At 39.5% G+C, this 22,238-nt stretch overlaps 1 long non-coding RNA gene across 1 annotated transcript; it reads right to left on the bottom strand.

The window, feature by feature from the left end:
* Window positions 1–12,909: 12,909 nt before the first annotated feature.
* Window positions 12,910–18,204, bottom strand: LOC129204008 (uncharacterized). Its single transcript, XR_008576243.1, has 3 exons — window positions 18,050–18,204; window positions 16,195–17,242; window positions 12,910–16,048 (listed from the first exon to the last, which is right to left on the bottom strand). It is a non-coding gene; the product is annotated as an uncharacterized LOC129204008 (long non-coding RNA).
* Between the last annotated feature and the right edge of the window lie 4,034 nt (window positions 18,205–22,238).

Below are 22,238 nucleotides of genomic sequence, written 5' to 3' on the forward strand. Positions count from 1 at the left end.
GTACTTATACATCAACTGAGCCACTTTTTAGCCCCCTCCACTGTCTCCTTTCTTACACTGCTCTGAACCCAATTAACTGTTTTTTTTCCCAAGTTGTATGTGACCTACCTCTACTCTATATACCAAACCCTTCATCTTACCCACACTTGCTTCACCACAAGGACTTCTCCACATCTGATACAAATATTTTCATGTTACTACTTTTAAGAAAGTGAAAAACTCCTGAACTGATCAAGTCATCACCATATTTTCCTGTAAATCTTTTTTTTCTGTTACGTACACAGCATGTGTGTTGTGCACCATCCTGGACAGGTCCACTCATAGGAAAATACATGGTAGAAGGACCACACAGAGCAGAACAGGGCTGTGATGCCAACAACTTTAAATCTGGACAAGGAATAAATAAGCAAGGCAACATTCACTGGAAAATGCCAGTTGCAGAGAAAAGAGAAACTGCTGACTGTGGTGGGTTGACCCTGGCTGGGGGCCAGGTGCCCACCAGAGCCGCTCTCTCACTCCCCTCATTCACCAAACAGGGGAGAAAAGGCATAACGAAATGCTTGTGGGGCGAGATAAGGACAGGGAGAGATCACTCACTAATTGTTGTCACGAGCAAAACAGACCGAACTTAGAGAGGGAATTCATCTGATTTATTACTAGGCAAAACAGAGTAGAGGAATGAGAAAATAAAATCAACTCTTAAAACACCTCCCCCCACCCCTCCCATCTTCCCGGGCTCAACTTCACTCCTGGCTTCAACCTCCTCCCCCCTCAGCGGCACAGGGGGACGGGGAGTGGGGGTTACGGTCAGTTCAGCACACGGTGTTTCTGCCGCTTCTTCATCCTCAGGGGGAGGACTCCTCTCATCGTTCCCCTGCTCCAGCATGGAGTCCCTCTCACGGGCTGCAGACCTTCAGGAGCAAACTGCTCCAGCGTGGGGTCCCCCACGGGGTCACAAGTCCTGCCAGCAAACCTGCCCTGGCATGGGCTCCCCTCTCCACGGGTCCACCGGTCCGGCCTGGAACTTGCTCCAGCGTGGGCTTCCCACGGGCCGCAGCCTCCTTCAGGTGCCTCCACCTGCTCCGGCGTGGGGTCCTCCACGGGCTGCAGGTGGAATCTCTACACCCCCTCATCCTTCCTCCATGGGCTGCAGGGGGACAGCCTGCTTCACCATGGCCTTCACCACGGGCTGCAGGGGGATCTCTGCTCCGGCGCCTGGAGCACCTCCTGCCCCTCCTTCTGCACTGACCTTGGTGTCTGCAGAGTTTCTTACATCTTCTCACTCCTCTCTCCGGCTGCAAAAGCTCTCTCTCTCTAAGTGTTTTTCTTCTTCTTAAATATGTTATCACAGAGGCGCTGACTGGCTTGGCCTTGGCCAGCGGCGGGCCTGTCTTGGAGCCGGCTGGCATTGGCTCTATCAGACACAGGGGGAGCTTCTAGCAGCTTCTCACAGAAGCCACCCCTTTAGCCCCTCTGCCACCAAAACCCTGCCATGCAAACCCAACACATGACACAACAGCCCTTTAAATAAGTTCCTGGTGGTCTTCTCAGGGAGACAGTGGGCAAACTAATGCCAGCTTCTTCTTGTCATACAGGGCTCAGGCCTGGAGAGCAGCTTCTGAGACGTGCAGACATGCTTGTGGTCCTCTGTTTCATGACCAGGAGTGTACAATGTTTTGCAAACTGCAGCCTTTTTGCATTAAATCTACCCATCAAGCTCTGACAAACACAAATGCTTCCTACAGTTTCCTATTTTGAATTCAGCAAAGGTTAATTGGGTCTCAGACGCTTTTTCCCGCCTTATGCCACCTAAGAAGTTTAGCTGTGGGAAGACGGTTGATGTACAGCACAAGAGCCTGGAAGCCAGGAGAGCTGATTCTGAGCTCCGCTGACTCACTGTCTCGCTTTGGGCAAGTCTTCAGGAGCTCCATTTTGGCAAGCTGCTCTACTTCATAGTGAAAACATTACACACAAATTTTCATTGGTAATATCCCATCCTTATTTTCTCTGGAACTATTTCTCATGAAAGTAAAAATCCAATAAGCTAATAATGCATAACGAAAAGTAATTACATGTGAAAACAAAAATTCACAATCTTTGTTCTCTGGTAATGCAAATGCAGCCCGATTCTCCAACAAGGGTGCATTTTTCCTGCTGGATGCTTTTTGAACACTTGCACTTTTACCGAACTGCTCATTTTAGTTCCACTTAGTTCCAGACTAATGCTGCAGACATTGGTTCATTTTGCACTTCCAATGTGTCTTAAAAAAAAAATCTGCATAGTAAAAAGGGACTATTTAAGCTTTATTTTTTTGCCTAGCAGTCCATGCTGTCACTACCACACCCAGATACAACAGAGATGATGAATGAGCAGGAAACGATGAATGGGTGGGGACCACATCATGTAATAACCACCAGTGCACGTGCCACGGGAGGCAGTGCCAGGAATGCCTAGGAGACACTGCAGACACCCCAGCCTCTCCTTGAAATCTCTGCACATTACACACTTTCCCAAGGCCAGAAAATATTTCTTGCCCTTGCTAAGAAAATGTCAGCTGTGACCTAGGACTAGTGGTCCCTGTATTTTGATGTCCTGCCCAACAGTGGTTAGTCGTTACACAGGAAGATGTGATCCTTCACCCCTGATTATGCAGATTATTTTGTAATGTTTCCGGTTAGAGAGGCATTGCCTTTGTGGTTCTATTGACTCACTTATTTCCCAAAGCATGAAGACCTAGAGCTGTATTTTTATAAGCCAATTTAAATTTTCTTCTTACCCACCATGAGCCAGACCTTTATGCTAATTAAAATTGCTCATTGCTATGAAACTACATTTTTATGTCTAGCTTAGATCAGTAGATGTTCACTGCATTCCTGAGTTATCATAAATATTCTTGCAGGTTTCTAGGAAAAATTATAGCTCCCTTGCCTAGAAAATCTGTGCTATCTTTTCATGCTAAACACCAGTGGCCTCAGTGGTTAACTAGTTCAAAATACTCTACAGAGGCACAATTTTGATAATTTGGTGCACTAAGTCTCTTACTTTTCACACTGATTCCCACAGCCTAACATCAAATTCTCAGGTAAGACCAACTAAATAGCAGTGGATCTAACTGGGACAGCTATTTCTTTTTACTACTCCCTTGGACCTGAGAAAACGTGTTTCCCAAGCTTCCTCTTATCATCTCGTAAGGGCTCGTACATTCCCTTGTATATATAAGATAATTGAAGGTCAATAACTTATTTTAAAAGTTAATGATAGAGTGACATGCCAATTCATCCAGATCTCTAAAAGACAGAATATTAATTCAGGGATACCCAACTTTATCGTTGCTAGGAATTTAGTTGTACAAAATTCTTCAATAACAACATCTTTGTCCCCTCCTCAGCAAGCACAAACTTACAACTTGTGATAGCTGGCTAGTCCCTGTTGTGCTACACACTTGCACAAAGATAAAGTCTAGCGTGCTCACATCGGTATTCTTGCTGTAGATGACGCTGAACCTTCAAGCCTTGTCCTGACCTTTTCTTAACAAATCTGCCTGCCTAACTTCTGCGTGGGAACAGAAAAAGAGATCGATGCCAATCATGTCTATCTGCATTAGTACTTTTGATAGCTCCTGATTCAAGAAGTATTTTGTCATTTGTCCTTAATGTTGTTCCACACCACGCTATGGAAATTTTCACCTTTCCAGTGAGCACTGGAAACTTTTGACTCGATTGCAGTGGTATTCCAGAGTATCACATTCAGTATCCCAGATACATGAGTGAAAAAACAATAGCCATCATATAAGAGGTACCAAGCATTTTAAAACTGAACTACATTTCTGTTCTTTCAGAGGTACTCAGGTACCTGAGAACTTCTCAAACTTGAAATCTGCTGATGCTGCCAACTGCGCTCATTTAAGCTGGCATGTTACTTTCAATCATGGGCTTTCCCCTCACATCCTTGTTAATGTAATACATTAATAGTCTTGCAGGTGCATTGCAATGTTTTTTAAACAAGTTGTTAATCTTTAGTTGAATTAAAACAAATCCCAACCACATTATCTTTATTGCTGTTTTGTACTAGTAAAGAACCCACAAACACCACTAATTGAAGCCTTCTCCAATTCTATCCCTTAGACAGCTTATTATTTGTGTTTAACACTCACTTTGCAAAAATTTTCTTTAAGAAACCAGAGGGAAAATTTCAGTATTGTCCAAATCTGTAATCTAAGGTGCATTTCACTTTCAGAATCTTGTGGCACATGCCATGTATCCCCAGGAATTAATTCACTTCTCATTCTGTCTGTCCAGATGTTACGGACAGGGACAATCTGGGCAGTAGAAAAAGGACTGCTTTAACTTCAAGGTACCTTCCTTTAGGGAAAAAAACCACCTTCACGTCGAATCCCAACACATTGACAGCTTTGATAAAAATAGAATGTAATTCAAGACTTCATCTTCAGCAGATGTCCTTTCTCACACATTAAGTTGTATACACTTAAAGTAAATATATTTCTATTCAAATAGCAACTGCTGGGATGCACTGAAAAATTTCCTCCCCATTTTACATCTAGAAATACAAGATTATAGGGTGCAAAACTAAAACAATATTCAGTTAATGTCAGGTATACATTGATGATCAAGAAATTAGAAAATCCACAAACTCATTTTATTAATGAACTCTTATGCTAAAAAAGTTCTTAAATATCAGCTAGATTCAATAGATTACACCTGAGAAAAATTTCTTTTGAAGGCATAGGAAGTTTTTCCATGAGTAATCCGTACAGGAATAAAACTGAATGAAGTGAATGCCTCCATAATTCTTATAATTTTTGTTCTCAGAGCAACAACTGGAAGCTGAAAACTCTTGCATTTACAAGACTGGGTAATGACTTGTGCCCCTATTTTCTTTTTGTTTATAATTTTTATTTTTTTCAGATTTTCACCCTGAATAAGAGTGAAGAAGAGGTGTGACGTGATAGAGTGTACATGTTACAAGACTTCTTTCCAGAAAAGAAAGGCTTGAAATTAAGTCAGTCTCTAAAATTTGTTCTTTGGTCCTGACTTCTTTAAAAACCCTTGTGTTGCCACAAGGAGGTTTTGGCAAAGCACTTCTTTTGGGAAGGGGGGAGGAGAAGGAAAAGCAGAGGGAGGAACCTAAAAATCTCCACCTTTTGGCTGTCTCAAGTACTTGTCTGCCTGGAAGCTCAATATGATGCAATTAATGAATAGCAGTCCTCCACCTTCAGTGCTTCCTTCCCTTTCTCAAGACAGATGTGCTGACAGCATGGCACCTTCTTTAAAGGAACTCGGTTTTATGGAAGCTGATCTCCCAGCAAGGCACAAGAGGCTACAAGCTTTTGGCTGCCCCATGTATTTGCAAGCAAAATCACCGTATTTCATGTCATTATCCAGAGGCAGTATCAAATGGAGACGAAAACCATTTCTCTGCACAGTCCAGCAAAGGCCTCCTTTTATCCAGATCCCTTTCAAATGTCCATGCACACTAAAATTTCTTTTGCTTCTCTCGGAAAACAGTCTTACAGACAAATGTATCTCACTTGCAAGCTTTTTTTCTCATATGCTGCACATATTTATTCTGCTTAGCTTTCATCCTATTCCCCCTAGACATATCTTCGTATGCAACTTCAAACCAGTTCTCCTCCTCTGTGCTTTTACATCTCACAAGATATACAACACCATGCTCTCTTCACTTATATCCAAATTCCAGAAGCAAACCAACTCAAAACTCAACATATGTGGATGCATAAAGTTAAACATCTAAGTTACCAGTTAATCTATGGTGCTAAATACTAACAATTCCTACCGAAGTGAAGACCTTTTGAAAATTAGGATAGTTCAACGCCCACAACCTCCATTTCCCACCTGCCCCAGACACAGAGAGGTATGCATGTTCTCGGCTTTACTCACCCAACTGATTGTATTAGGATCAATCACACTGAATAAAGAAATGGCAGAAATTTAGTTATTAAATTGGATTCACATGCCTAAACTTAGCCACAGAAGTTTGATACATTTTTTGGCTTAAAAATTAAAGAAAAAGAAAACAAAAAGATAGGAGAAAACATCTGGATAGATACACAGAATCCTGGTCTGTCTTCTAGCAGGCAGGAAAGCCCCAGAAAGCCTTATGAGTACTTCTCCCTGGTAACAACCAGCTGTCACGAGAGGTAGAAGTACAGCACAACTGTCTTCTCCAGGCTTTATGGTTCACATCACCTTGCAAAATCCATCCGAAGAATGGAAACAGAATAAAATCTTGTCCTTGCCGCAGTATTTGACATTAGAGATAAAAAAGGGTTTAACTTAACCTTCTAACTGCTAAGAAAACTGCTTATTACCATCCCTGCTAGGACTTCACCTTACCCAGTTCCAGTTAATAACGGATTTTCTCTCCCTCCCTCTTAACTGCGGAAATTTCTTGAGTGTACAAGCAAGTGCAGAACTGAACACTGACTAATAAGGATGGCTTTATACTTTACAGGAGTGGGTTTGGGTTGCTACAAGGTCCCAAGACACTTGTCAATTATATATCAAAAATCAGTAAAGTTCATGCAATACAACAGTTTGTTTCCCTACTGATAGTTTCAGTTTAACACCAAGAGACATTAGACAGCTTACTTTTAATTATAATACACAAATAAACCAGCAAAATCCTTCTAGGTTGCAATACAAAATAAAGGGGAAAAGCCAAGAGAATTTGATTGTACCGTAACTGTACCATTTGCAAACTTAAGCACCCTTGCTAATCTACTTTTTTTACAAGATAAATTTAATTATTAAATTATTAAGAGAAAGGTGAAGTGTTACACTAAAATGTTTTGGAAAATACATTTCTGTAAGCAGTCATAGCACTTGATTGGAACAAAAACAGAACAAAACCAAGTTCTGTTTTCTTGGTGGGTAATAAAAATGTTTTTTTTTTCAAATTCAATCACTGATGAATTTTTTATACTCCCCCCCCAATGCCCCCATTAATTTCATATCCTACTGGGTGTCAGATACACCCTAAACTATCAAATTATATTCAGTCTTCTTGATTGTGGACATCTACACAATCTTCTCCTTTTAAACTCCTTCTTTATCCTGTATGTGAAATGCACATCAGCAGACAAAGTCAAACTGTCATGCAGGACAACAGTTGATGCAGTTTAGCTAATCACAAAGACTTGAGCAAACCTTCAGTTTCCTAATATTGCCAATGTTCTAGCTCAAAGAAAGATCAGAGGAAAACAGTGATTCCCAGAATATTTTAAGTATTTGTGCAGAGAATTTTTTGTTTGTCCCTGTAAAAATCTGAGTTAAGCTTCAATCATCTTTCAAAAGAAGATCCATGTTTTTGAAATATTTTTCTCTTAGAGTTAATAAAGCAATATTAACTTACACACAAAACAAATTATTTATCGAGGATACACCTTTTCTTGAATTAGTATTGAACTAGGGAAAGTGAAGTTTGAACAGCTTTAGACCAACTAATAAATAATTTGAACAGAAATATCAAACAGTAAAGGGTAGGAAGGTGTTTTCAATGGCTATATTTGAGATGCCTCAGTTGAGAACTTTTGACACTGAATCCCCAGTATTTTCAATATTTTCACTTCAATGTTATGTTACCAGGCTTCAGAGTAGAAATCCTGAAGTGGATGCAAAGGCACTATCTTCCCTTCCACTTGCAGCTGAAGAGCTTTGTGCATGGCACTAGAGGAATTCCTTCTGTTGCTAAAAGTCATGGTGAGAATCTCCTTTAAGAGGGCAAACCCATGGAAACCTCAGGAAAGGAAAGGCAATTGCCCATTTCATATCTGTTTTGAAATGACTTTCTTCATTCTACATAAATTAACAGCTCTAGAAGACTTTGTAAGAAAAGAAGATTCTTTTTACAGGTTACAGGAAGCTGAACTTTTCACAGAGACCTGTCTGAAGATCTTGTATAAAAAGGCAGTCAGCAGAAATATGCTATTCTGGAAAGGGATGCTGGCTTAGCAATACACTTTAAAATACACTAATCACACTTAGAATCATCGAATCATAGAATGGCTTGAGTTGGAATGGACCTCAAAGACCATCTAGTTCCAACCCCCCTGCCATGGGCAGGGACACCCTCCACTAGACCAGGTTGCCCAAAGCCCCATCCACCCTGGCCTTGAACACTGCCAGGGATGGGGCATCCACAGCCTCTCTGGGCAACCTGTTCCAGTGCCTCACCACCCTCACAGGGAAGAATTTCTTCCTAACATCTAATCTAAATCGACCCTCCTTCAGCTTAAAGCCATTACCCCTTGTCCTGTCACCACACTCCCTGATAAACAGTCCCTCTCCAGCTTTCCTGTAGGCCCCTTCAGGTACTGGAAGGCCACAATTAGATCTCCCCGGAGCCGCCTTTTCTCCAGGCTGAACAGCCCCAACTCTCTCAGCCTGTCCTCACAAGAGAGGTGCTCCAGCCCTCTGATCAGCTTCGTGGCCTCCTCTGGACTCGCTCCAACAGCTCCATGTCTCTCCTGTACTGGGGCCCCCAGAGCTGGACGCAGTACTCCAGGGGGGGTCTCATGAGAGCAGAGTAGAGGGGCAGGATCACCTCCCTCGACCTGCTGGTCACACCTCTTTTGATGCAGCCCAGGATATGGCTGGCAACTTTTTCAGTATTTCTTCTGCCTTTTCCCATCAACTGATCATAGAGAGAAAAGAGGAAAAAAGGGGCGGGGGGGCGGGGGAGAAGAAAAAAAATACACAGAATCCTTTTTTGGGAATGGTTTCACCCTAAAGGAATGTGAGAGTAGATGGCTTACGAGTCTAGCCTCAAGAACAGTTACTGTCATTTAAAAGTATTTCTCTTGCCAAAAGTGTCTGGATTAAAGACTGTATACATTATATAGTCTTTACATGTTATTTAAAATGCTATACATTTTAAATAATAAACCCAGAATATTTTTATTTTGATTTTTTGAGCTGTCTTTACCTAAGACTGAACTTCAGGTTTATACCACCATCACTCGGGGTGAACTTCCAGTTAAAACTTGGAGACTGAGTCAATTCCCATCACCATTCACCAGTAACCAGCCAGCAAAATGCAGTCCAGTAGAGCAAAATGGGGTCTTTTCCTTCTCATGGTTCCCCTGCCCGGCTTTGCGCATATGCTCTGTTCGTCTAAGGACAGAAGCACACAAATATTAAACTCTGTTCTTCTGCTTAGACTTCATTTTCACTGAAGAAAGAGATTGTATTTTGAACCTCTGCCAAGCAAACCAAGCAAAATCTTAATACATAACACTTTGTAATTTTCAGACTTAAATTACGGACTCCCTATAATTTTCTTTCTGACCACAAATTGATGCATATACTATGATTTGAATTTTTTTTCTAACTCCAGTTAGCTTATAGGTTAAGTGTTTCTCCTCCTTGAAAATTCACTGTGAATGATTACTACAGTACTCCTCATTTCTAAGTCATTTCCACAGGTGCCTAACAGAGGTGAATGTGACAAACCTAGATACATCACTGTACCGTGTTCTGGTTTGCTTTGCGGCATTACACTTCTTACTCTCTATCCTTGACTTCTAATCACTGGTTTATAGTTGGTAAATATTTATTTTCATACATTTCAGAAAAGTGAATAGGCTGTGAGAAATTTTTAAATAGCTTACCTTATTTTTTTGTCTGTTGATTCTTGTGAGTCGCATATTTTTATTTTCAGTGACACCTTGGACCGAGTTGAATTTGGAGTAACAAGGTTTGCTGCCTGGCAGGGCTTCTTGAGGACAAAGATGATGATATGTAGAAGCTGAATATATGCTCACATGTGTTCAGAAATTAGTCTTACGTTTGTAAGAAGAGTAGGGTTGTGGCTTCAATAACTTTATTAATTAAATGCAAGAATTACTACCCTAATAGCAGTTAGCAACAAGATTTAGAAGTTCTTCTGCACAAGACCAAACCATATATACACCAGATAAGTGTAGTATCTATAAAACAATTTAAAAAGTATAAATATGAGCTATATATATATAAAATGATATCTCACATATAGTGAGCTATAACTTATTAGTTAACACAGTTGCTCTGGTTTACACTAGTTGCAGTACAGCAAATCAACCTGTCCTTTTGCAAGTAGACTGGTAGTAACTATTTACTCAGAGTTTCCCAGTCCTTGAGCACGAAAGCACACAGCAGTGTCTCACAAACTATGTTATCAATTGGCATGCTCAACACCTAAACAGTGTAACACACTATCCTGAGTGGGTGACACGACAAGCCCTCTCAGGGGAAGCTTCTCAACCTGTGGTCATGAATGTGAGTGGACTGTTGTTATACTTACCTCTTTAGGGAAGATCCATCAAAAAAGAAGAAAAAGGTAGATATTCCCCAAAAGTTTAGCTAATAGAGTGTACTGTTGCCCTTTGTTTTTTAATATTTTTTTTTAACTCTAACAACAGGCGTTAGTAAAGTCTCTCAAGCAGTTGTCTCCAGAAGCTCTCTATGAAACAGTTGCATCTAATAATAAAGTAAGTTGAATGTATATATACATATATGTTCAGAAGTAGCAGGACTGTAAGCGAACTCTTTGCTGGACGACTGCAGTAAGGATCCTTTCCGGTCAGCAGCTCTGTGTTAGACGGTTCATATATAAAACACTCTCACAGAATTTCCATTTCCAATTATTTAAGCATCCCAGAGGAAGGATGCTAAGATTCAAATAGCCAAGATTTGAAGGTTGCAGTGGTAATGACAAAGCAGGGATTTATCTGAGAGACAGTAAATACAACCTCTGAGAGACATAAGAATTACAATATTTCAAAAATCTTCACCAATTATGCACAGTTTGTTTCCTCTGTGATGCTTAACAGAAGTTAGCAATTTCTATGCGTTTTGTTTTGGAACATAATTTGAAACAATGATTTAGATTTGGCATTTATTGACATACCAGCAAGTAATAAATTGTTAGAAACATCACAATCTTTTGAAGATAGGATTGATCCTTGAGGTATTTTCTTGGTCTTTACACTACCTGTCTTCTTACATTTTGAATTACCTTTAATTATGCGCAGATAATAAAAATATGCCTTTATTTGACCTGCCATTTACAGTCCAACAAAATCTTTTTACATTTGAGCAATTGCTTAGCAGGAAATCAGCCCAGCAATGACTTAAAAGAAAAACCCTAACCCTAACCCCTCTGAAGTCCCTCAGGTCTCTCCCAGGCTCCTAATTATGTATTTCTATTTTAACAGACTAAAACAAATGTTAGACTTGGGGCAGCCTAGATCTGAGGAAGAGGGTTCCAGTACCTCCTAGGGAAAAGGTGCCCAGCAATTTAATTTGCCTCATACGCAGGAAGGAAGCCCCTTTTGGGGAGCAGTCCGAACCACGGTTCAGCTGGAGTGAGTGATTTTAGGTTGCCCCTATAATAAAAACTCTTAGGCTCCTATTGCAGCCTAATGGGGCTGCCGGTGTGCATTCACACAGCCCTACTGAAATGCCCTCCTCATTAAACGGGCTATTCAGAAACCACAGTCTGCACTGACTTTGGTTTCTGAATAACTTTAGATACAATGTCAGGGTCGAACGGCTTTGGGGTGGCAGAGTAACTGGGGAGCACCAGGATTTGTTTAATATTGCAAGGGCAGGAGAATCAGAAGATGAAGATCTGGGTATCTAGTTAGGTTTCTTCACAATGCAAGGTCTCCTCCTGTTACGCCGGTGTACTGTAAATTGCTAGGGAATTGCTGGCAAGGATGACAGCGTTTTGTCACAGTTGTGATTAAAAGGCTGGATCCTTAGGGCCCCTTTAAATTGCCTCTCCTGTTGTCCTATTTCAAGTAGAATTTCATTGTTTTCAATGTGTGGGTGGAGGAGTCAGGTGGAAATACTAGCAAATTTCTTTTCTGTCCCAGAGGGGTATGCAAACAAACAGCAGAAGTGAACTTCTAGAGAAATTATTTTACTGCCTATTAGCGTCTGCTAGTTTTCATAGGTTCATCAGGACGCATGAGAAAGTAATTTCTGTGCTGTGCTGCAGAGCAACACTTGACTCTCTTGATCTTTGACGTTAGGGATAATGAATTTGTAGGCACCTTCAGCTTCCTCAGCATTGCCGTGCAACCTTAGCAGTCTCTACTGGACGGGTCTGACTGCTGCTTGTTCCATTTATTCGGTGATAAGTAACACATTGTGATTATCCCAAGCATAAACTGGAAGCAGCCAGGATTTTTAAAACTGTTAGGAGAACTTGATTAGAAAGCAAAGGTGCTTCATTCGCAATCGTACCTTTCTTAAATAAGGTGAACAGATAAGAGAGACATATCACCTTATAAACATTTTTTCTTGGTTACTTAAACTTGTTTTGGCAGTTCTAATCATAATATGGTGGTGACAGAAGTTTTTTACGGTTTTAATTATGGAAAAATTTGGGATATGCCCTGCCAAAGTTAGGAAAATGCTAGTTGTCTTTAAAGAGACTGTACTTCTCTTACCCAGCCCACCACCACACTAGCAAGTTAATACCACACCTGAGGCCTGCCGGTGCTCTGGTACAGAAAGCTAGTTCCTTGCTAAATGTCCTTACACATTTTGAAAATATACTAATTAATTCTATATGTAAAAGATTTCTGAAAACCTTATGAGGCAACTTCAGCCCAAATTGACTGTTTAGCTTAATTTCTCTTCATTTTCCTTCATGTGTATAAATTTTCTGCTAAAAACATTAAATGTCCTATGAAGAAAAGTCCTTAATTCCGTACAAATAACTTAATCAGTAATCTGTCATAACTGCAAGTTGCGTGCAGTCTTTCTTGGTACTTGTATATCTCCTTCTGAAGGAAAACACATCTCTGTGTTATATTTTCTTGAGGCATACAATGGTTCCTTCTTTTCTCTGCTATCTGCTTGTCTGCTCTTAATGGGACTTCAAATGTTCCAGGATTCCCCCCCTGAGAAAAAGAAAGAAGGGGAAAAAAAAAAAAAAAAGCACGAGCTGGGCTCCTGCTGCACATCTCCAGAGCGCTGTGGGAACAAAGAGCCAGAAGTGCTGGGAGGGAGGATGGAAAACCAGTGGGAATGGGCAGGAGATCGGCAACACAGTGGGGGAAGGGGCTACGGGGTGGTGGGGGGAATGGGAGCAGAAAGGAGCCAGATCTGGTAAGCTGAGGAGAAGCCCGGTAGGAGAAACTTCTTTGTTCAGAGGAGAGAACAAAGGGGAAGGAGAGATGATGGAAGAAGCATAGCTGTCGGGTTAGAAGAAATTCATTATTCCTATCCACTCTCAGTTTGCACCCACGAAAGGGACAATGTAAACACACAGAGGGAACTGATTAGCATCTGCAAAGAAACATGCTTTTTTTGCTCTGGTTGTGACAATTAACTATCTTCTTTCTTTTTCCTCTTTTCTTTTGACACTTAATTCATTCTGGGCAAAACCAATTAGATATGAAAATGTAAAGCTGAAAATCTAATGTGGCAAGGCTACAGATATTGACTTCACTGATCTTTACACATTGATCTAAATGTATATATTTTTAGCAGCTCAGAAGTACTGGTTTCTCTTAGACGGGGCTGACCATTGCAAAGAAAACAAACCTGACACACAGTGATTTGAGTTTTCTCTAAATCTAAAACTTACAGTCATGATGTATCCTGCTCCAATTCTCCTGGAGTACAAGAGATTTAGCAGGAAGAAGTTGGCATTAATGTCAAAGCTTTTGTACTGTTTGTATAGGTAACTGCTTTGTTTTAAGGTTAAAAACTCCTGATAGAAACCATCTATTTGTGGAAAGCAGAAATGCCAGATCTTCACGGGAAATTAATGTATATCTTCAGTAATCAAGCAGACCATAATAATAATAGCAAAAGCAGAGCAATACTTACCTTTTCTAAGTTAACTAATATCAATTCTTTTCTGTAGGATTGAATGTTTTCCTCCCAGCAATATTACAGCAGAGTAGTCAGCATTTCAATGTAATCTGCACTACAATGCCCTATGTTAATGCAGACAGATACTTCAAAAACAGCAACATGTTAATGGTCCCTCCCATATAACTCTTGGGCCTAACAATTAGTAGCCACTTTTATTAGCAGTTAAGTGCAGAAATATACCATTTTAAAATTTTACAACCTTTGTTCTGGATTTTAGGTGACTTCAACAAAATGTGTCTTTACTAATCCCTTTTGTAAGCTTACATGTCTGTTGTAAATAGCATTTTTATCCCCTGGCTTGTTGCCTGGAGTATAAAGCAAAAATACAGGACACCTTCTTTTGCTAAACCTATTGGTTTCTTTTTTAAATTTATTTTAAGACATGAGTAAAGGCTGGCAAACTTTCTTTACTGGTCATGGATGAATTTTTTTCCAATTCTTTATTTGCTGTACTTGGAACTCTGGTAGCTGGAAATGAAGCTATTTGTCTTGGTGTGAATGGGGTCAAACTCTGAATATTCAGTTATAAAATGGGATTAAACATCAATTTATTGATCAACCCTGACAAAACGGCTCAAAAGAGAGCAATATCAACGTCAGGAAGATTCTTCCTGTGCATGTGAATTGTTTATCAGAACAGCTACGGTCTTGCAAAGCAGGCTGGCCAGTCCCGGTTTTGTTGGTTTTTAAAGTGTCATCACTGCCTTCACCTTTCACACATTTACCATTTCAGTTGCTTCTGTTTTAAGACACGTTGGTTGCGTTCTGTGCAAGATACACAAAACCAGCAGCCATTTTGGGAAGTAAGAAATGAACTCGTTCTCTAGATGCCTTTTTCTGCAATGAAGTTTACGCTGCCCTTACACATGCACCCCTGGCCCTGCTAGTAACTAGGGTGTTCAAGCCTTAAAACCAATTGCTTCTGCGTGGTTGCAGTGTGATAAATAGCCTCCAAAAGGCTTGCTTGCTTAGCAGTGGCCACTAATAGTTGTCTTGTAATACCTGCAGTAGGGCTTTTCTTCCAATGGGGGGGCGGGGGACGGGGGCAGTCGCTGGCACTTTGACTTCATCAGCGTTTGAACGAACTGAGAGCTGGCCAGTCAGTTCTCAGGAACCAGGAGAGCAGTTTACGTACCTGGCTAAATTTGCCTTGCAATTTCCAGCTGTGACAGGAAAAACTGATTTGACTGTCCGTTTTGTGTTCTAAAGAGTGAGGGAATCAATTTTTATGCATATAAAAATTTTGGGGCTTTATCTATATACGACTTTCTGGTGTTTACATATTTCCTTCTCTATCATAAATGATTGTTAACTTTTTGGTTTTCTTGAAACTCCTAGCTCTCAGTCAACATGTCTACTTTAAAATAGTTATTGTGATCCACCTGTAACAGGTTTTGTCTTCTCCATTGACCTTTTTAAGTGTTCTCAACTCTCTCATTGCAAAAGTTGTTCTCTCGTACCGCTGTCTTGTCTCTGCTACAGGAGTCTGTGGTCTGCTTACGTCTACAAGCAGTTGTTGAGAGAGTGTAAGACAGCCCACTTCTATGTGAAGTACAAAGTTTTTCATAAACCGAAACTGAAAACAGTTTTCTTCAACATATCAAGAATATGAACTGACTTCTGAATTAAAATATGCTTATTATTCTTTTTCCTGGGGAGCTTAATTTATTGATTCATATTCAGTTTTGTTGCTTGTACGTCCTGGTACATGGAATATCTTACACTGGAAAACATTTGCCTCCAACTTAGTTGTAGCACAACATCAAAAAGATCTCTGGTATTGCGATTTTCAGTCCTGTAAGTACCTTAGCTCAAACTGAGAAATTCATGTTTCACGATACCGGTATAAGCTTTCAGTTGCAGTAATACCAACCACTCTGAAAAATTACCTTGCAGATTTTTTACAGAAGAGGAAGATAAAAGAGCAGCAAAAATTCTTATCTTCATGCAGGGCCAGGATGATCATTAATACCGAGACTTCCAAGTATTTATATAGTCTGTACCTGATATAGCTTTTTGAGAAATTATAGAAAGGCAATTTCTAGCTTCTACATTTTAGTCATTCTTTTCCAGTTTAGGAGATTTCTTCTTTATCTGCATGATTAGTCCAATGAGTAAGTCTTGATTTAGCTTCCTAAAGTTAAAAACCAAACAATAGTTCATCATTGTATTGAAGAACTAAGCCATGTACATTAATAGCATCAGTCCCGAACAAGAGATTTATCATCACTGTAGTTATATTAGTTTCTTAAAAAAATACTTTAGTACTTTGCTACTTACTTAGGCAGGGAGAAAAATGCAGTATTTGCAGCAATAAGCATTTTCACAGAAGGTGTATAATTTGAACTGGAAAAATCAATACAAAAAATAATCTGGCTTTAAATCAAATCTGAGTCCCAATACTACTGTTTGTTAAACCAGTCTAAATGTTTGTAGCCGAGTACAACACCTGCTTGCTTTTGAGCCAGATTCCACGTAAGGACGGTGGCTTATTTCCACACGGGCTCCCTTAACTGGACTGCATATCCTCTATTTACACGTGATGCAAGGAGGGCTCCCCTCTGGTAACGCTCTGGAGGAGTTTCCATGAGTGAGTGTAGCACAGGAGGCTGGTTTGATGTGGGGGTCTGGCAGAGGGAGTCTGCACTTCTCTCCGTGTTACAGCCCCCGCGAGTCAGGAGGACATAGTAAGAATACAGGTTAACACTGAGCTGACCCACAGCACTCGGTGTCATTGCAAGAAGCCAAAACTGCACAATCTGAGTCAAGAACATCAGTGTTGTAGTTGAGGGAGTTACTTGGGTTTTCAAGTCAAAATGCAGCTTTCCTATTGCCAGACTGAGTCTTGAGAGTTCTTCTTGGTGGGGGGAGGGGGGGATGGGCACACCAAAATGTTTTACTTTTTTTGTTCAGGAAGGACAAAATGTTTCAAAATTCATGCATTCTCAGTTTTCATCAGATCTAATTCTAATCAGACCTCTAAACCCTGCACTTTTAAAGTTCACAATACTATCTTTTAGGGCAAAAGCATTAATACCAATGTGTGCACGCCTATACGCAGACAGTAGAATTGGAGTCTCTGTGCGTGTTGCTGTGTTCAGACTTGAGTGCAAAGTCAAACCCAAATCTCTCTTCAATTGATCAGAAATTGGACAAAGCCTCCAAACTTGGTACAACAGACTTACGGAACTGAACATGATGATGTAGAATAAATGAGGACCAACATACCAGCGCTGGATGCTTCAGAGCCATCTCTTGAAGAGTCAGAGGCACAAGGTTTGTTTTTTGTGGGGCTCAAGCACTGGCACTGGATTTCAGATGCTCTGGACTGCAAAATATATCAAAAACTCCACTGAAAAGGCTTACTATAAACAAGTAATTTAATAGATCTAATTTCAGTGTCTACAACATAGCACTATGTTTGCAAAATAATTATATTACATATACATTTTCTATTATAATAAATTAATTTTTGTCTCTTCATTTATTTAGAGCATCACTCTTCTTTGGTAGTAGAATATCAAACTTTCTCCACCTCAACTGAAAATAGACTATTAGTAAAATGTTACTCCAGAATACCTAAAAACAAATTAACCTAAAAATGAGCTGTGAAAATTTTATTTGCGTGCATTTTTGCGTTCAAAGAAACTTGAAATGAAGGGTACCAAAGTTGGCACAAATGGCACAAATCCCTGGAAGGTGAATATGTGCCTTGCTCTGTTTAAAGAAATCTGGCTTCAAAATAACAAAGTTATAGACTTTTCAAAACATGCATCCTGGTTTGCACAGCAGGTTTTTCTTAACATCAGAAGCAAACACCAGGATGTGATGTTCTGAATATTCACTCTCAGTATATTTGAAAGCTCACACCTACTTGTATTTGAATGTGTGATTACTTTAAGAACTGCATTGTTCTGAATCACAGTTACAAAAGGAAAAAGGCGTTGGAGACCTTATTTTTTATTATAAATTAGGTTTCTCCTTTCAGTTAGAGAATGAGAGAATATAGGCATTTTACTCACAGGAACTACTATTATTCCTGCAGAAATAAACTTTAGATAGGGCTTCCTGCAAGAATGGCTGTAATCTAGGAAATACGCTGATTCGAGTCATTATGCGGAGAAAATATACTCACATTTCTGTGACTCCACTATCTTCATTTCTCAATTCATGAAAAACTTTGCACGCTTTGGAAGATCTCTTGCAATGCTCTCCCTGCTGCTTCTTTCTGGCCAAAACTGGAAATGCGTTTTTCCTCCATCTCTTTCTCAGTGGCACCTGATGATTTATGGTCTCTCAGAAATAAATAATTCACCTTGGGATAGGAGAAACAGAAAATTGTTTTGAGTAACAGAAAGCAATTCTGCGCCCTCACAGCGGAATACTGCACACAGCTAGAAGGCGTCAAATATGGTAACAATCAAAACCAAGCGCAGAACTGAATGCATCTTTACCTCAAGTTTTGGATAACATCTGTTAGTTACTAGAACTATTCATCACCTCTGAGCATCCATAATAGCTTTAGACTGAATTTTAGACTGAATAAGAATGTCTATTTCTGCCAGTTCGCATGGTGGGTGAGATTCGTGGCTAACTCAATTGTGACTCCTCACGAGTGACAGAGGGAGGAGAGGTGAGACAGGCGGCAGGTTAGACATTTAAAGTAGGTGCTTAAAAGTAGGTAGGATAAATGCTGTCAGAATTAACTACTGTTTTATGTGGGTTTGCTCTGCCAGAGTAACACTTATAGTTAATACCTCTGTGCACACTGCTTGTTAAGTACACAGTATAAAGGAATAATTGGAGGAATCGTGCAAGAGAAGCCTGTGAAAGGACAGTGTTTAAAAGTTTTGTTTCTTAAGAAGAGCCATATATCCCTGAATTCAGTAAGAAGGTCCCACAATCTGAGACTACCATAACCCACTCATGGGTTTTGCTGGTTTTGACACTTTTCAGTAAAATATTAGCTAAATGAGCAAAATATTTACTTATTACTTACAAAATATTATTTCAAGTAATAAAATAAAATTATTTTAGTCAAGTGTCTGTCCTTCATAGATCAAAAAATCAGAAATTAATTTTAAGCAAAATGGGTCTTCACTTTCAGACTTTCCCTTTGGCCCTCATCTATCTTAGTAGTAGCAAATATGCAGCATTCTCTTTTTGGTATACTACAAAAATAAGAGCTTACTCCTGGTCTTACCACAGTTCTGGACTCATACACACAAACTGGCGCTTTGTTAGGAACCGAAGCCTTACTTTTAGCATATTATTTTTCAAAGGCACATAGCACTCACAGCTCATTTTCTGCCACCTCGGATCCTGATATCATTTGCTTGAAAGGCTTACCTGTAGATATTAGATATCAGTATACCACTAGATATTAAAACCAAGTTTTAAAGCCTAGATGACCTAAAAAAAAAAAAAAAGTCCAATTTTTTTTTTCTGGTTAATATTTGAGAATACAACATTTCTAACCTGTAGGGTAACAAAACCATGACATTTACATCCAAGAAGTATTTAAAATATATTACTTTATGCTTGCAGAAATTTCTTTTAATTTTATTTCAATTAAAATTGATGCAGAACAGGGAGAGGTTGAAACAGAAGGCGCAACTTCTGCCCCTCCAGTCTTTTGGGCAGATTTACCATTGACCCTACCGGAAGCACATTTTTTCAAAAATATCTTTAAAATAAAAACTTTGATTAGTTTTAGCTCTCATGAGAACAAGATGTTACAAGTTTTAGAGGGCATTCAGCCTACGGTCCTTGTCTGCCCACAAACTACCACTCGGTATTACCAGATTTCTGCTGCCTCAGCCCTGAACTCAACCTTACGCCAGTTATACCAAACTGCGTACTGGTTTCAAAGGTTTCCACGTGCAAACTCCCTGTCTCTGGTACCTACCACTCATCTGACTGCTGCAAGCTTTCCCTAGGAAGTAACTAGTTTTACTTTAGACCCACACCCCCCCTATAGGAATACTGTAGAAAGGTGCTTTAGTCCTTACTTTGTCTTGCAAGCTATTAATTTAAAAAATAATTTAAAAGAACAAAAACCAAAAACAAAACCACAAACCAAGCCAAAACCACAACCAAATAACAACAACGACAAAAAACCCCAACCAACAACCACACCACAAAGCAGAGAAACAAGCTGTGATCATTCGATTCCTAACCAGATCGTGGACGCTGTATGCATTTCCAACACCTGCAAACTGGTTGTTTTGCTCCAGCCTCCTGCTCAAAGTAGCACCAAACAGAGAAACACGCTTGGAAGAAAGCAATAAAGTTCATCAGCTTTTTACTACACAGCAGATATTATCATCACCGCCGAATCACAGTCCCTTATGCGATACGGCATGCCTGGAAACTAACTGTGGAGCTAACCCGAAAAACCGCATCTCTGCATAATACGTCTGTAATGGTTCTCCCTCACTGTTTCTCGCACAGGGAAGAATCCGCAGACCAGGTGTAAATTTTAAATAACTTAGCTTCCTATCTAAGATGGAGCCTCACTGTGACTTTGTCCTTGAGAAAAGCATTACCAAGCATGAGGGCCCATCAAAACACTAAGGCTGGTCACCATCTTAAGGAGATAATAAGGAGTCAGGAAAGCCATTTGTATCCCGCAGTGTTTCTGAGAAGCCTGGGCAAGATTTTCCAAGGAGGTCCATCACCTTCATAAACAAGATTGGGGTTCCACGGGGAGAGGACTTTTTTTAACAACCACAAATGCAGGTTGCCCCTCTGATCCTCCAGTTCACATTCCTAGATCAAGATTCATTACTTTTCTATTTTATTGCTCTGGTAGTTGAAAAAGGATTTTGAAATGGGAATACAGTGATCTGGTCTTAATGCAACTCGGATTTTAAGTGTTGATCTGGTTCTCTGTCTCTAAGGCCTTTTGGTCCAACAAAAACGTATTCATTCATGCAACACAGAGCATGAAACACAGTAAATTTATAACCTTGCTTTGCCAAAGTTTGGTGTTACATGTGGAGAAATAAAACTGATGTTTAATCAGCTTTTCAGGTACATACTGGCTGGTCTCTTTCTTTTGCACATGATTAACATGGGAGCAGTAGAGTCATCTTATTTGAATTATTTCTATTGTTTGTGACACGGTTTTGTTCCATCATTTTGGTACTCATTGACCAACAATTGTGAATAAAACCCTGCCATCATTTTTTTCAAATGGGGAAACAGAAAGAAACGTTTGTAAAACAAATGTTCGTATAATAATAGCCTCAAAAATTCAACAGAAATCTGTTAAACAGTGGAGCTATTTGCTATCTTAGACAAAACTCAGAAGGCCTGAAAATGTCTTCATATAAGTTAATATTAAGTATCTCCATATATAATGATAGCAACTGAACTCCTGGACGATGCCATATTGAGAAAGTCAAGATAAATCACATGATGCAAATAAAAAAGGCGACTTTCATGTTGGAAATATTTCTTACTCCTTTTAGAGGTTATGTACTGTAGATAAAAAATATTAGAAACTGTCATTATTATAAACTGTCATTATTATAAACATTTTTATTAACTGTGATCTTACTTAAAGGAATATTCATATTTGGATCAACTAGAAGATAAACATTGTCTTTATAATCCTGTATAACACTTGATATTTAATCACCTCCTGAAATTCCTGTTCAGTTAATTCATTTGATAAAGCCTTGAATTAGACTCAGAAATACTATAACAAAAAAAAAAAAAATCCAAAGTAAAAAAACTCCTATGGTTAAATTACAGGTTTCTACCATACTGGTATAGCTCTAGAGAGATTTAATATTCCTTATAAAATATAATTTTAATTTTATGTATATGAAAATACATAGTGTTTAACTTCCCCAATTCTGCTAACTGGTCCAGCAAGCAAACATGACTTGTCACTAATACTCTCTGCCTTTCATTATTTCACCGTGTGACTGTGTCACTCTTAGACATGTAGTGTTCAGCTTGTAATTTGCAACAAATAGATAAACTGTCATTAATGACTTTGAGTAGCATTTCTCATTGCAGCAATTTTTAATTTTTATATGTGTATGCTGGCAAAATCATTGAGTTCTTAATTTTGCTTTTCTGTATGAATTCAGCAGCTTTCTTGCCTCCTGAAGGAAGCAAATCTGGTAAAAAAAAAAAATCAACAAAGTATTTTATTTCCAACGAGAGTTATTTGATCTCTAAAATTCTTGAGTGACTTGAAGACCAACTGTAAGCTAACGCTCAGGAATAATTCTTAATGCAGGATCCACTTTTAATATATAAATTGCTGGTGTGGGTGACTCATTACACACCACCTTCAGCATTCTGTC

This window comes from Grus americana, chromosome 3 (assembly GCF_028858705.1).
Source record: "Grus americana isolate bGruAme1 chromosome 3, bGruAme1.mat, whole genome shotgun sequence".
Taxonomy (NCBI): Eukaryota; Metazoa; Chordata; class Aves; order Gruiformes; family Gruidae; genus Grus; species Grus americana.